General features: G+C 54.4%; 1 protein-coding gene across 1 annotated transcript in view; it reads left to right on the forward strand.

Moving 5' to 3' along the window:
• Positions 1-3,102: 3,102 nt before the first annotated feature.
• The window catches only part of ADAMTS10 (ADAM metallopeptidase with thrombospondin type 1 motif 10), a 63,281-nt gene continuing 51,337 nt past the window's right edge, over positions 3,103-15,046 (forward strand). The window contains exon 1 of the mRNA XM_066336340.1: positions 3,103-3,570. The gene's annotated coding sequence lies outside the window, so the exon portion shown is untranslated. The remainder of the gene's footprint in view (positions 3,571-15,046) is intronic.

Genomic DNA, 15,046 nt, shown 5'->3' on the forward strand with positions numbered 1-15,046 from the left:
TAATCTGAAAAATGAACTTTCCAGCAACCTCATGCACTGTGAATTTTTATCCTTTATGCTATTTATCAGCTCCTCCTCTTTGCTGTGAGCCTCTGGTCGTTTTACCATTCCCTGTTCTCCAGGATTTGGGCAGGTGATGGAGGCTTTGGCTTGCAGCTCCATCCCCTCCTCAGACACAGGCCCGGACTGGAGTAAAGCCCATTTTTGGAGCTGGTCTGGTACAGATCTGAGGGTCCTCAGAGCAGTGCTGAGCTGGGGGAATTTGCTTTGTAAGTCAGGAGTCTCTGACTCTGTATTTACCATCCAGGAGGGACTGGAAACCCTGCAAATCAGGGAAAAACAAGTTTTCCAAAGGGTCTGGCAAAACAGAGCCACTCTCTGGGGAAGGAAATCTGCCCCCCTGTTTCTGTTCATTCCACACAGAGTGTGTTTGAGACAAGCCCCAGCAGACAGAACACCCCTGGAATGGCACCAGGCCACGCTTGCAGCAATTAGTTTTTCCTTGGCCACCAGCAGCACCATTCAATTAAACCCCAAATATTTTGTTCAGTTGCTCTTTTCTGGGTGTGCTCTGGGGGCTCAGACAATGGCCAGCGTGGCCTGGGGAGGAAGGAAACCACTCTGTCCACCCAGCCAGGGAACTGGCCCAAAATCCAGCCCAGCAATCAATCCCAGTCCCTTTGAACTCGGTTTTCCAGCGCAGAGCCAGCCCTTTCCAGTCTGGACAGAGAGAGTGGCTGGAGTGGAGCTGGGGGCTGTGATCTCCCACCCTCAGCCAGCTCCTCCTGAGAGCAGAGGATGTTTTCCCTGTTTTTTCTGGGCTGATCAGATGAGCAAACCTTCCAGGCAGCACAAAATGCTGGGGGACTCAGGAGGTCCCTCCTGGGCATCTCCTGCTGCTGCTCCATCCCAGGAGGAGAGTTCAGGGTGCTCCAAAAAGGGTTTTAACAAACTGATGGCAGAATATCAATTACAGCTGGTACAGCTCCAGGTCAGATCCACCCTGCTTTGATGAGAGCAGACGTTTTAGGGGGATGCCCCACAAAAAGCACCACACTTTCTTGCTTTTCCTTTCACCCCTTTCTTTTTTAGGCCAGGACCCCATCAGGACACGGCGCTGGCCAGGCCTTTGAGGGTTTTTTTCCTTCCTCCATCCCCATCTCACGGTCTGGTGGCCTCGGGCCGGGGCCAGGGCAGCCTGGGTGGCACCAGGGACCGGGGCCAGGAGCTCCGGGGCTCGTCCCGTGGCTTTGGCAGCGGCTGTGCCTGCAGGGGTCAGGGCAGGACACGGGGCTGTCCTCAGCCCTTGGCACCCACAGCAGCAGCCCAGGGATGCAGATCCTGTTCTCCCCCTGCAATCCCCTCCCGGCGTCTCAGGCTTGGCGAGTTGGCCTTCATATATGTGCATATATACCTTATATACATAGATATATGTATTTAAAATACATATATACATGTGTATATATATATACACATGAATATATATATATATATGTATATATAGACACATGTATATATATACTTTATATATACATATATATAATAAAAGTATATATATACACGTATATATAAAAAGTATATGTGTATATATATACACACATTAAAAAGTATGTATATATAAAGTATGTATAAAAGTGTTATATATACACATATATATAAAAGTATATATATGTATAGTGTATATATATACTTTATATATGCATATATATATGAAACACATATACATCTATGAAATACATATATATATTAATATATATATTTATATGTATCTATGTAAAATATGCACATATATATACATATATATGCACGTATATGTATACACGTATAAACATATATGAAATATATATACGTATGAAACATATATTTTATATACATTCTTTATGAAACTATATAATAGATGTAAATATTACATCCATATAACATTTATATAAATGTATATGAATGTAATATCCCTGTTAAATCCATATATATGTGAAATATGTGAATGGAATATATATTTTTCTATGTTATATATGAAGCATAAATAAAAATATGTTTCATATATATTCATATCATATATGAAAATCTATGTGAACATATGATATGGATATAGATATATAATAGGAAATATATATTAAACGGGTATTTTTATATGTTTCCTCTCCCCCCGGCAACTTTTCACCTCTTAACTCTTCATTCAAATCCTCCTGGAAGAAAAGGGTGGGTTTGGGGTTGCTCTGTGCCCGCAGGGGGCTCAGGCTGGGGGTCCATCCTCACCCTGCTGCTCCCATCCTCTCCCCGTGTCCTTCCCCAGGGCCCCTCTCCCTTCCCAGGGAAAAGCAGGGCAGCCGGGAAAGGCTCATTTTTCCAGCCTTTGCAGCATTGCCAGGTAATTCTCTCTCCACCAAGGCTCACAAATTCAGCTTTGAAATCCCAGAGCCGCCTTCAGCAGAGCGGAGGAAATGAGCTCCTGCATTTTATTGTTGCTGATTGCTGGAGGTGTCCTGTGAGGCGGCTGTTTGGAAACAAGCAGCATTTGATTATTTTACAGTGTTTATTTTTTTCACTCTGGAGGTGGATTGTCCTCGGTGGGACACTCCACGGTGGCAGCAGGACAGGAGAATGCCGGAATCACCGGAGCCAGCGGGGCTGAATGATGTAACTGCGGAGGGAAGGGACTGCTCAGAACACTGGCGAATTCTTGAGGGCTTTTTTCGGTTCTCAAGCCAGTCCCTGCCATTGCTGTGGAGCCTTTCAGGCCATTTCCTCACACACTCCCCGGGTTTTTGAAAGCGTTTGGAAATCTCCGGTGAAAATGAAGGATGTTGTTTGTTATTGGGAGGGGAAAAAAAACCCCAAAGCAAAACCGAAGCAGTCTTGCTTTATCTGCTTTGTGTGCCACTCTCAGCCAGGCCCCTTTCCTCCATGGCTTTTCCTGGGATGGTTTATCCGCAGGGGAGCCGCCGGCATCGCCTCCAGGGCAGCCCCGAGCTCCGTCCCTGCTCCTCCACAGAAAGGCTGATTAGTTTTATACTGTTTCAGCCAAGACCTGCCTTCTGCACTGATGTCAGCAGTCAGGGTGGGACTTTTCCAGCCTTGTGGGTTTGGGGATTTTTCTTTTTTTTTTTTTTTTTTTTTCCTTTTTTTTTTTTTTTCTTTTTCTTTTGGATAATCCTGGCAAAATTCCTGAGCAAAGTTGTTGGGCTTTTTTTTTTTTTTTTTTTTTTCCTCCTTCTTTCTTGCTTCTTTTTTTTTTCTTTTTTTTTTTTTTTTTTTTTCTTGAGCAGCTCCTATCCATGTGCTGCCTCCGAGCCGCTCTCTTATTACTGCTCACTTCCTGAAAGGAGACTTTTTAGCAAAGCCTCCAACTCCAGCTCTGCCTGGGTCTGACAGAAGAAGGTTCTTAAGGAAGGCGACACAAACCCTCAGCCTGGAAACTTTCTGACACGCACAGAGCTGAGGGGGAGAGAGGAGCTTTTGGCTGCTGCTGGGAAAAAGAAGAGGAAAAAAAAAAAAAGAGAGAGAGAGAAGCTGAAGGAATTAAAAGGGGGGAAAAAAAAAAAGAAGAAAGAAGGGAAAGCACTCGAAAAGGTAAAACGCTCTTTAAAATAATTTTTCCAGAGCAGGCTCTTTGAGGTTGGAGTGGGGTGGTCTGGGGTGGAGGGAACGCGAATGTTCTTTGAAATCAGAACCGTCTCCCTGGAGAAGGAATGAGCCCGGAGAGCCTTGAATGCTGGAAAAACATTTATGAGAATGAAAACCATGTTCACCCTTCTCCAACATTCAGAGTTTCCATAAAAACGCAGGCTTGTGTTTCAAAGTGGCTGCAGGCAGCAGGAGCCGGGATCTCGTGCGCTGCCTCCCCCAGCCCCTCTCGGCTGCTCTTATTGAATTATATTAACCCAGGGATTGAATGTTGGCTGCTCCAAACCCCAAATCTCCTCTGCTGAGCTGCCCGGGGCGAAGCTCTCGATTACAGAGAGCAGCAGCTCCGAGCCCTGCTGCAGAATGAAACGTTCCTTGCTGCCTTCATTCCTGAGAATAAACACAGCCCGCGCTGCCTCTCCCTCTTTGCCTGTCTCTCTCTCCATCTTCAGGAGCTGCCAATGCCTCTCTCCCTCCTGATGTGCTCAGAGGATTATAACGAGTCTGCCCTGAAAAAGTTGCAGTGTCACTGACTCCGTGTGCATCCCCAGGAGCTCGGCCCCACTGCTCTGCTCGTTCCTTTCTTTGCTTTGATGATGTTTTAAAGGTGGTTTTTTTTAATTTTTTTAATTTTTTTTTTAAATCAATCCCTCAGAAGATGTTATTTTAAACATCAAAGTAAATACTAGTGATGGTGAGGTGCCAGGAGATTATCTCATTAGAGCTGAAGGAGCTGGCCTATAAATAGAAAGCAGTTTATAAAATAACCTTGGCAAACATCTTGCAGAGGGCAAGAACCGACCAGGAGGGAAGCGTGGAGCTGTGCTGGGGGCAGGTACTCTCTGCAGCAAAATTTCACACCGAGGCCCATTTTTGGGGGACTTGTTTGTGGCCAAGATGCGAACCTCAGGGGGGTTTGTGTTCGTGCCGCAGTCCCGGCTCATGTCCCGGAGCTGGAGGCGGCCCGGCCCCGGCAGAGTTTTGGTTCCGATCCTGTTCCCTCTCTTCTCCCCCGGCGGGATGAGGGCAGCGCTGCCCATGGCAGGGAGCCTTTGTTCCCCTCGGCTCTCCCCCACGCTGCCCAGGGGATGCTCAGTGGCACACTCAGGTGATTCCCAACCCCGGGATGTTCCCTGAGGTAGGAACAAGCCTGGTCCGGACTGTTCCGAAATGCCTCCATCAGTGAGGCTCCCCGCAGTGCCCGGGAGGTTGTTCCCAAAGTTTCTCCATATATGGAACGTGCTGAGTGCTCCGGTTGCTCCATCCTCAGCCTCCCGCTGCTCCTGCTTCGCCCCGGGGCAGCGCCGTCCGCTCCCCTCCTCCTCCCCACATCCCAAAAAACCTCCCGGCGCCTCTTGGGGCGCCTCCAGCCGCATTCCCCACGCGGCTGCTGCTGGGGTGGAAGGGGAAAGGTGCTGTCATCTCCTGCGAATCAGGCCTGGATAAGGCTGGAGGGGCCGAGCTGTTGCGTTTGGCACCGGGAGGCTCCGATAAGCCGAGCCTGAGAGGCTGAAGAGGAGCCCCGAGGGGAGGAAGGTGATGGCTGCTCGACATAAACAGTGTCTGTTCCTCCAACCTGAAACATGAGAGGTTCTCTTATCACCCATGGCTCCAGGCCACCCAGGGGCTGCTGGGGAGGAGCCGCTGTTCTCACCATTCCATGAAATCCTGGTCCGGGGGCAGCCTGGGTTCTGCTTCCCCAAGCAGCAGCTCCGCGGAGGCTTCTCAGCATTCAGGGATGGGTCCATGTAAACCTTATCTCCAGCTTATCTGAAACCCCCGACTCCAAACCCCACTTTTCTTGCCAAGTTTCCAGCAATTAATTCCTTCTGAGCCGGGAGCACCGCAGGATGTGTTTGTCACGTCCTGTCCTGCCTCGGGCTTGGGTTAACACAAAATGAGCTTAAAACAAACAGAATTGGGACCAAACCCGTCACGTTTGCAGAAACATTGGCTGGGAGATGTCAGCTCAGAAGTGCTGAAGATGCACAAGGCAGAGAAGTCTTGACCCCACCACTGTAGGAATTGTTTGCAGGGCGAGGAGTTACAAACACTTCCCGGGATCTGTGAGCAGGTCGGATCTCGTGCTGCAGATGGAGAGAGAGACACGTGGGCAGCCACCAGCCTGGAGACAGCCTTGGGGAGGTTCAAAGGGACACCATCCAAGGCAATTTTCCCATCTTGGTGACTGTGAGGGCCTTCAGCAAAGCCTGCAGCCAGCTGAAGGATTGGGAGAGTCTCCACCGGGAAACTGCTGGAATATTTGAGCTCCGTCTAACTGCAGTGGAACAACTTCAGTGCACGTGTGAAGTGCAGGGTCTCCATCCAGCTGCTCCACTGCTGCTCCTCTCTCACCTTCTGCATCCTCCCAGGCTGGGAAATGCTTGGGATATTCCATGTCTGACTTCTCAGCGTCTTTCATGGGATCATGGAATGGTTTGGGTGGGAAGGAACCTTAAAGCTCAGCCTGTCCCACCCCTGCCATGGCAGGGACACCTTCTACTGTCCCAGATTGCTCCAAGCCCCATCCAACCTGTCCTTGGACACTGCCAGGGATGGGACATCCACAGCTTTACACTTCTGTTGATCTCCCATTATCAATATTGTGTTTCCTACTCCATAGTTTAATTTAAAAGGAAAAATTACTTAAAATGAATCTGTTACTGTGCAGTCCTGCAAATCTTTTTGAACTCAAACACTCCTAAATGTTGGTCCCAAATGAGCTAAACTGGCAGGTGAAGTCCTGGCCTCCTCCTGTGGGTTTTGTGACCTTGGTGGGAAGTGGCTTTGACCAAAATCAAAGTGCAAAAGATGAGTTCAGTCCTGTCAGGGTCAGGGACTCTTCATTCCCTGGCCGTGGAGGAAGGAGCTGACCTGGGCCGTGTTTCCCTGAGTAAAGAACTTACAGGGAGGGGAAAAGGGCCCAAAAATTCTGTCCAGAGCTTCCAAGGAGCCAGAGCCTGGGGAGGATCTGCAGGTCTGTAAGGGCTGGAGGGATTCCTCTGCTGAACTGTTCTGCGAGGCCTCATCCCACAGGAGAGTGGATGTGGTACTCAGTGCCGTGGTTTAGTTGAGGTGTTAGGGCTGGGTTGGACTGCCAGTGATCTTGAAGGTCTCTCAACCTGGTGATTCTGTGACTTATGTGAACACTTTCTCTGTGTCACCACGATGTCACTTTATTGACTGGTTCTGGTTTCCTGGAGGACAGGGAGGTCCAAACTGGCTTTGCTGCTTTAGGGTCCCACTCCAGAGCTCCCTGCCTTTCCTCTGAGCCACTCCTGTGACCCTCGGGGACAGGCTGGGCTGTGTGCTCCTGATCTAACATCAAAGGTAACCCAGTTCTGGACTGGGAGGGGACCAGAGACCCCCTCGTGTCCCTTCCAACCTCGCTTATTCTTTAATTCAGCCTGGCAGGAGCAGCTCAGCCCAGCTGGAGCTGGAGCTGGGCCGTGCTGTGAATCCATCCCCTGGCCAGGACTGGGCCATTGCTGTTGGATGGGGCTGTGCTGTGACATGACAGAAGGAGCTGCTGAGCCCTGGGCTCGCTGCAGGTCCCTCAGTGCTTCTTGCAGCTCTGCCAGGTAGCAGGAGTCACCTCAGAGGCTTTTCTTGGGAAGCTCAGTGGAGTTCTCCTGTGTCTCCCTCCACAGCCTGGGACAGTGGGTGCACAGGGTGTGGCACCTGGTGACAGGGGCTGTAGGGGGACTGCCATTGTCCCTGTAGCACATCCAGCCTGATAACCAGACATGTCTTTGTCAACTGTGAGGGCAGTGAGGGCACAGGGTGCCCAGAGCAGCTGTGGCTGCCCCTGGATCCCTGGCAGTGCCCAAGGCCAGGCTGGACAGGGCTTGGAGCAGCCTGGGACAGTGAAAGGTGTCCCTGCCATGGCAGGGGAATGGAACTAAATGAGTTTTAAGGTCCCTTCTCACCCAAACCATTCTGTGATTGGGGTAGGGCCCTGTCCTACAGTCTGGCTGATGAAAAGCCAAATTTTGGGTGCAACACTTGGTGTGTGAGAGCTGTGACAGCTGCTTGTGAGCTGGAACGGCATAAACCACATAAACCACACTCCTGCCTCAGCTGGGACTCCCAGCACGGAGCAGCTCCCTCCTGGAGAGGGCCGGGCTGGTTTCACAGGTGAGCACAGCTCGGGCTTGGCACAGGGCGATGTTTGTCTGTGTGCAAGCCCAGGGCTCGGCGCCCTGCGGGGCTGCGTTGTGTAAGCACCGGGACTGCTGGAGGGGAGCTGCGGGAGCCAGCCCTGCCGGGATGGAGAACATCCAGCCCTGCCGGGATGGAGAGGAGCCAGCCCTGCCGGGATGGGAGAACATCCAGCCCTGCCGGGATGGAGAGAGGAGCCAGCCCTGCCGGGATGGAGAACATCCAGCCCTGCCGGGATGGAGAGGAGAGCCAGCCCTGCCGGGATGGAGAGAGGAGCCAGCCCTGCCGGGATGGAGAACATCCAGCCCTGCCGGGATGGAGAGGAGCCAGCCCTGCCGGGATGGAGAGAGGAGAGAGAGGAGCCAGCCCTGCCGGGATGGAGAGAGGAGCCAGCCCTGCCGGGATGGAGAGAGGAGCCAGCCCTGCCGGGATGGAGAGAGGAGCCAGCCCTGCCGGGATGGAGAACATCCAGCCCTGCCGGGATGGAGAGAGGAGCCAGCCCTGCCGGGATGGAGAGAGGAGAGCCAGCCCTGCCGGGATGGAGAGAGGAGAGCCAGCCCTGCCGGGATGGAGAGAGGAGCCAGCCCTGCCGGGATGGAGAGAGGAGCCAGCCCTGCCGGGATGGAGATGTCTCGGTCTGAGTCTGCTCCGCTCCGAGGTGTGAGCCCTCCCGGCCGTCCCTAGCGCCCGGGGCGCTTTCCTGGCAGAGCCCTGGTGCTGCTCCGTGCTGGGAGGAGCAGCGGGAGCACAGGGAGAGCTGCCCGTGCACAGGCCCGGGATTCTGTCCTGGCTGCGCTGAACCCCACAGACATGGAGGCCATGGAGAGGCCGGGTATAAAAATGGCATTTGCCCATGGAATATCTGTAGGGTGGCAGCGCACAGATGTGGGCATCAGACCTGTCTGCAGGTAGCGTGTGCAGATAACGTGTTATCCATGTGCAGATAACATCCATCCCCATGCAGACAATGTGTATTCCCATGCAGAGAGCGTGCATCCTCGTGCTAATAACGCATATTCCCATTCTGGTAACGTGTATCCTCGTGCTGATAGCGCGTTATCACATGCAGATAAGGTGCATCCATATGCAAATAGCGTTTAATGCACATACAAACCCCGTGTATCCCCATCCCCATGCACACAGGCAGCTGCAGCTGTGCCCTGGGTGCATGTGGGTGACACGCGTGTCCCTTCACTCATGGGACATGTGTGTCACTGGCAGGGCCCTGTGTGGTGGGGGATGCACTCTGGTAATGGCTGGTACCTTCTGTTAATGACTGGCACTCCGTTAATGACTCGCACTCCGTTAATGACTGGCCGGTCTCTAATCCCGCCGCTCCGTGCCTGGCTGGAGCCAGCGAGGAGAGCGATGGCAGAGCGCCAGCAAGTCTGGGTCACATGGAGAGGCTCCAAACTATTGCATAAGTCCCGTCTGAGAGTGGACCTGCTTGGTGGAGGCCTCTCCCGAGGGCAGGAGGAGTGCCGGGATGGGAGCACGGGGAATGTCAGTGCCCACCTTGCTGCAATTGTGGCGCTGCTCTGGCAGCTCCAGCGGGGCTCAGCCCTGCCCCGGACCCACCTCCTCATCCCCAGCAGGATCCGAGCCGGCTCCTCCCTCCTGCTTTCCTGCTGAGGACCTCCGAGCATTTTACCACACTCGGAGAAGTGCAGTGACCCCGGCGTTCCAGATAGGGCCAGATCCTGATGTAACACGGGGATAGGATTTCCAGAGGGCCAAGCAGGCGGTGTCAGAGCGAGGTCGCTGCTCCCAGCTCTCCTCTCCCTGCCCTGCCTTTGGCACCGGCTTCTCTTGCCCCTCTGCTGGCAAAATGAAAGATTTTGGAGAGGAGCGAGGCGGGAGAGGGTCAGCCCCTTTCCTCACCAAGATTGCACTGAATAGATTTGACTGTAAAATAATTCTCGTGTTTTTGAGAAAAAAGAAAAAAAAGAAAAAAAGCTCTCCTCCCACACAGAGCTGGAGGGAGCCCAAAGGCCCGTGAAGCCGCTGTACAAAGGGATGCAGGGTGTGCCCGGCCAGAGCACAGCAGGGCCGGCTGTGAGCACCACGGAGCGCCTGGAGGAGGGAGCTGCTGGTCCAAAGGCAGGAGGGTGTGCCCCTGGCACCCAGGCTGCGGGCAGGGGGACAGAGACCCCGGGTCAGACCCATCAGCTCTCAGGGTCACCCTGGCAGTGTCGGTCTGCATTTCCCACATCGCCTTTGGATGGGGTCGGATCTGGTTTTAACGGTGTGAAAACGGCATCTCCTCTCTCGGGAAGCTGAAACAGGACCCGCAGTCACTGGGGTGTGCAAAGAACAGCTCTTGGGGTGAGGGGAATCAGCAAGAGGGGCTGCACTGAGCATCCTGGGCCCCCTCCCAGCCCCGGGGGCACCAGCGGGGAAGGGACTGGCAGAGTTGGCGTCGCACCAGCTGGGATTGGTGTCAGAAGGGTTGCAGGGCAGCCAAAGGGTGGCTGTGCAGGCAGGAGCCATCCCAGGGCTGGAGGTTGCAGTGTTCTGGGAACAGGGATAACTCCATGTTTCTAATTCTTTGCTCGCCGTGGCCCCAGAGAGGCCACGCTTGGAGCAGCAAAGCAGATTATTGCTCAAGTTCTTATTTTGTGTTCTGCAGACCTGTGACTTTAACCCCTTTCTCACAGTTTGCAGATGCTTCTGGCAGAAAAAAAAAAAAAAAAAAAAAAAAAAAAAAAAAAAAAAAAAAAAAAAAAAAAAAAAAAAAAAGCTGGTTTCTGTGGGTTTAACCCCTAGTGCTGCCCTAGAGCTGAGAAATGACTTCCCAGTGGAAGTCCTGTCGTGCTGGCAAGATGACTGCGGGGAGACTTCTGCCATCTGCAGCTCAGCATGTTTTCCACTTGGCAGCCCAGGCGAATATTTTGTCGGGGATATCAGGACGTTCTCCTGCGGGAGGCCGCGGAGGTCTCTCGGACAGCATCCCCCACGGGCTCACCCCGTGCCGCGGGAGGAGCAGCCCGGTGGGGGCAGCGGGGCTGTTTATTCCATCCTCAGGAACGTGCAGGGACCTGCCAGGAGCTGGGAGCTGGGAGTTGGGAGGTGGCTGAGCACGCAGGGAACACCCACGGCCCCGGGGAGTGCGGGAGAGACACCCCCTGAAAACACAGAAATGCAGCAGCAGCTGCGAGGGAGCTGCCCCTGCCAGGCTCTGGGGTGTGCAGAGAGAGGGGTGAGGAGGAGGAGGGATGTAGAGATGAGGAGAAGGGTTTGAACATCACTGGCCGGGCCCAGGGAGGGATTGTCCCACCCTGCTCTGACTGGGGCAGCCTCACCCCAGTGCCGGGGGCACTTTGGGCACCACAAGATCAGAAGGATCCAAAGCTGTTGGAGAGTGTCCAAAGGAGGGACACGGAGCTGGGGAAGGGTCTGAGGAGAGGCTGAGGGCACTTGGCTCGTCCAGCTGGAGCAGAGGAGACTGAGGGGAGGCTCCTCGGGGGCTGCAGCTCCTCCTGAGGGGAGGCGGAGGGGCAGGGGCTGAGCTCTGCTCTGGGACAGGGACAGGAGCCCAGGAAGGGCTGGAGCTGTGCCAGGGCTGGGCTGGAGCTCAGGGAAAGGTTCTTCCCCCCGAGGGTGCTGGGGCACTGCCCAGGCTCCCCAGGGAATGGTCCCAGCCCCAAGGTGCCAGAGCTCCAGGAGGGTTTGGACAAGGCTCTCAGGGATGCTCAGGGTGGGATTGTTGGGTGTCTGGGCAGGGCCAGGGGCTGCACTGATGATCCCTGAGGGTCCCTCTCAGCTCAGGATATTCCATGGTTCTATGCATAGATCATTGATTCGGTGACTCTGCAGCCCCAGGAGGGGCTGAGGGAGCTGGAAAGGGGCTCAGCCTGGAGAAGAGGAGCTCAGGGGGTCCCTTGTGGCTCTGCACAAGTCCCTGACAGGAGGGGACAGCCGAGGGGACCGGGCTCTGCTCCCTGGGAACAAGCAATGCGACACAGCCTCAAATTGCCCCAGGAGATGTCCAGATTGGATATGAGGAAAAAATTTCTTCACTGGAAGGGTGAAAGTTGATTCCAGCTGAGGCTTTACTGCCAAAACCTGTGGCCCACCACGAAGCAGGTGACAAGAGGAATGTTTTTCGTGTGACTTTGGGATCAGTATCAGGAGCCACAGGCACTGTGAGGCTGTTGTGTGTCCTGGAGGGCAGCTGTGACCCCAGCAGTGGCAAAGAGCCCCCCGTGGGTAGCAGGGGACCCATGTGGGTGGTGGAAAAGCCTGAAAAACCTGTTGCTGCTGCTGCCACGTGCCCTGGCTGCACTGGCACAGCCCTTGAGCCACAAATCCCAGCCCCCTGCAGTCCCTGCCGTGTTTAACTCGGATTCCAGAGAAAATGAGGCCTGTGGAGCCAGCCCGGGGCTCACAGCTCTTCCCCCAGAGATAAACTTTGACCTGGTGGAAAAACTCCTGGACTGGAGGAGCTGGAGCAGCAGAAATCCCTGCAGTGCTGTTTGTAGGGGCTGCCAGGGCTGCTGTGGGGCTGAGCAGCCCCATGGGAGGGTCAGAGGGCACCTGGGGCCTAAAAGGGTCCAAGCTGTGGGATGTGGCACCGCGATAACCCCGATAACCCCAGTGTGCTTATAGGGTGGTGTCGATTCCCCGTTTTATAGAAGAAAAGAACCTTGAGGCTTTCATTCCTTAAAATAACACAGCCCAGAAATGCTGTTAGGGTGGTGCAGGGGTCAGGTCCTGCTCACACTGTTTTCCCATTGCTTTCCCACTGATCCCATTGATCCCATTGATCCCAGTGCTCCCACTGAGGTGCTGCTCTCACTTCTCCACTGCTCCCAGTGCTCCCAGTTCTCCCATGTCTGGAAGTTGTCAGTTGAAGGCCTGGCAGGGGATGCACTAAAAGTATTTCCTCCCCCCGGGGCAAGCTGGAAGCAGAAATCTGTGTTTGTGTTTATTTCTCCCTCAGAAGAAAAAAAGAAAAAAAAAAAAAAAAAAAAAAAAAAAAAAAAAAAAAAGAAAAAGGGGAAAGGACACCTGAGCTCATAATTTGCAAAAGTTGGATGAGAAACCTGGAAGCCGCCGGGCCCTGCATCTTTAAAAGCAGTTAAATTCCTCTTCCCTGCACTAGGAGGCACCTTGAACCTTCCTCTTGGCCCCGAGCGGCGCCCATCTGCTTCCTATTACCTTCCCCCGGCTGCCCCTGGAGCCGGCCAGCAGCTTTCAGGGAATTCTGTCTGCAGCGCCGCGGCTGAAATTAGGAACAGTTGTCATCTGCCTCCTTCTCCTCTGCTCTCCTCGCTTCGTTCCGGTTGGAATTTTACCCCCTTCTCCCAGCCCTTTCCTTCCCGGGGGTCGTTGGGGTGGCAGGAGGTGACCTGGCCGCTGCGGTGGCGTTGTCCCCGGTGTCGCTCGGGGTCACGCGGCCAAAGCCACCCTTGGCACCGGGAGCCGGGAGCGTCAGCCCGGCCCGAGCCTGCCAAGGACAGCGAATTCCTTGGGAAGGAGCAAATCGGAAGCGGCCCAAGCGAGGGAGGCACGAGACCGGAGAGGTCACCCCGTGTCCCCGAGCTGTCCCCGGGCTGTCCCCGGGCTGTCCCCAGCCCGGCCCGTGCGATCCCCGTGTCCCGCCGGGGCTCCTCGGGAAGCTGCGCAGTGAGGTGATGGAAAACTTGATAGGGATGGAAGCAGCAGCGTTCCTCCGGCTCCCTGCTCCTTCCTCCGGCTGCTGCTGCTCCTCGGCTCCGGGCATGGGGCAGCGCTGGGAGGGACCGGCCCGTGCTCTCCCCGCTGCCTGCAGGGAGGGATCGCAGCCCGGCTCTCCCTCCCCAGCCCGACCCGCAGGAATTTTGCAGCTGGAATTCCTGCCTCGTGCTGCTCCCAACGCGCCTCCTTCCCCCAAGGTCAAGGCTGCGGGCTCCTGGCGCCGGCGGCTCCTTTCCCGGCCGCTGTTCCGGGGGATGCGGAGCAGGGGAAGGGCAGCGGGGACACGGGGGCACCGCGCGGGGTCACCGAGAGCCTGGAGGAAAAGGGTTCAACAGCTGGAAAACGGGAAATCAGGCGTGTGAAACCCAGGAGAAAATCCACTTTAGCAGAGCTCCGTGGGCTTTGGAGCTGTGACGGGGTTTGAAAGGCGGAATCTCGAGTTTTGGGAGATGCTGATTTAAGCGAGGGTTTTGCTTTCAACTTCTCCCTTTTCCAGCCCGATTCCTGCAGCTGGGAGCGGGCACAGAGCAGCCCCCTGGTGCCTTGCCTGGCCCTGGCTCTGCCTTGGCCGTGCCACAGCCCGGGGCTGGCACCAGAGGTGATGCTGTCACTGGATCTCACGTGCGGGTGGAATGGGGCAGAATTCCTGCCCCAACCCTCTTCCTCCCACTCCTTGATTCCCATTACCTGTCCCAGGGAAAAGGAGCAGCCCAAGGTGAGAGCTGCCCCCTCTCAGGCAGTTTATTCTCAGGTCACTCGCAGGATGCAAAGTTTTGGAGGCCACCATCGTGTCGTGTCCAGGCTTTGAGAGAAAATCTTGGCGTTGCCCCGGGTGGGACTGGGGAGTCCAGGCCGAGGCCTCACTGGGGATCTTTGGCCATCCCTAACTGTAAATAAGCAGTGAAAAATCTTTAAATTATGCAACTCCAAATTGTGTTTAAAGCTGCGTGTTTCATCTCCTACCGTTTCTGCCTAGTAGGGGGAAAATACATTAATTTGGGTTAATGGCTTTAAGCTGAAGGAGAGGAGATTTAGATGAGATTTTAGGAAGAAATCCTTCCCTGTGAGGTTGCCCAGAGCAGCTGTGGCAGCCCCTGGATCTCTGAAAGTGTCCAAGGCCAGGCTGGACAGGGCTTGGAGCAGCCTGGGGTAGTGGAAGGTGTCCCTGGCCCTGTGGAATGAGATGAGTTTTAAGGTCCTTCCCAACCTAAACCATTCTGTGATGCTCCTGGAGCACCAATACCATTCATGGCACAGTAAAGACGGGAAAACAGGAGTAGAAATTCACTTTCAGGGATTCAGATTCCCAGAAGGACAGGAAGGGGAGTGCAGCAGATCCCAGGAGGACCCAGCTCCTCTGCCCTGAGCTTGGGCCTGGGCTGTTTAAACCAGCCCAGAGCAGAGCAAGGCAGGGGTTAAGGGTTTCCTTACTGGGATGAGGACCACACACAGGCCCTGGCTGCAGACATCTTTGCAAAGAGCAACCTCCTACCATCTCCAGCCTCTTCCCATGCTCGGGAGCTCATCCTGCCCTTCCTAGATGCTCATCCTGCCTTTTCCAGGAGCTCATCCTGCCCTTCCC

The sequence above is a fragment of the Sylvia atricapilla genome, chromosome 26 (genome assembly GCF_009819655.1).
Source record: "Sylvia atricapilla isolate bSylAtr1 chromosome 26, bSylAtr1.pri, whole genome shotgun sequence".
Lineage (NCBI taxonomy): Eukaryota > Metazoa > Chordata > Aves > Passeriformes > Sylviidae > Sylvia > Sylvia atricapilla.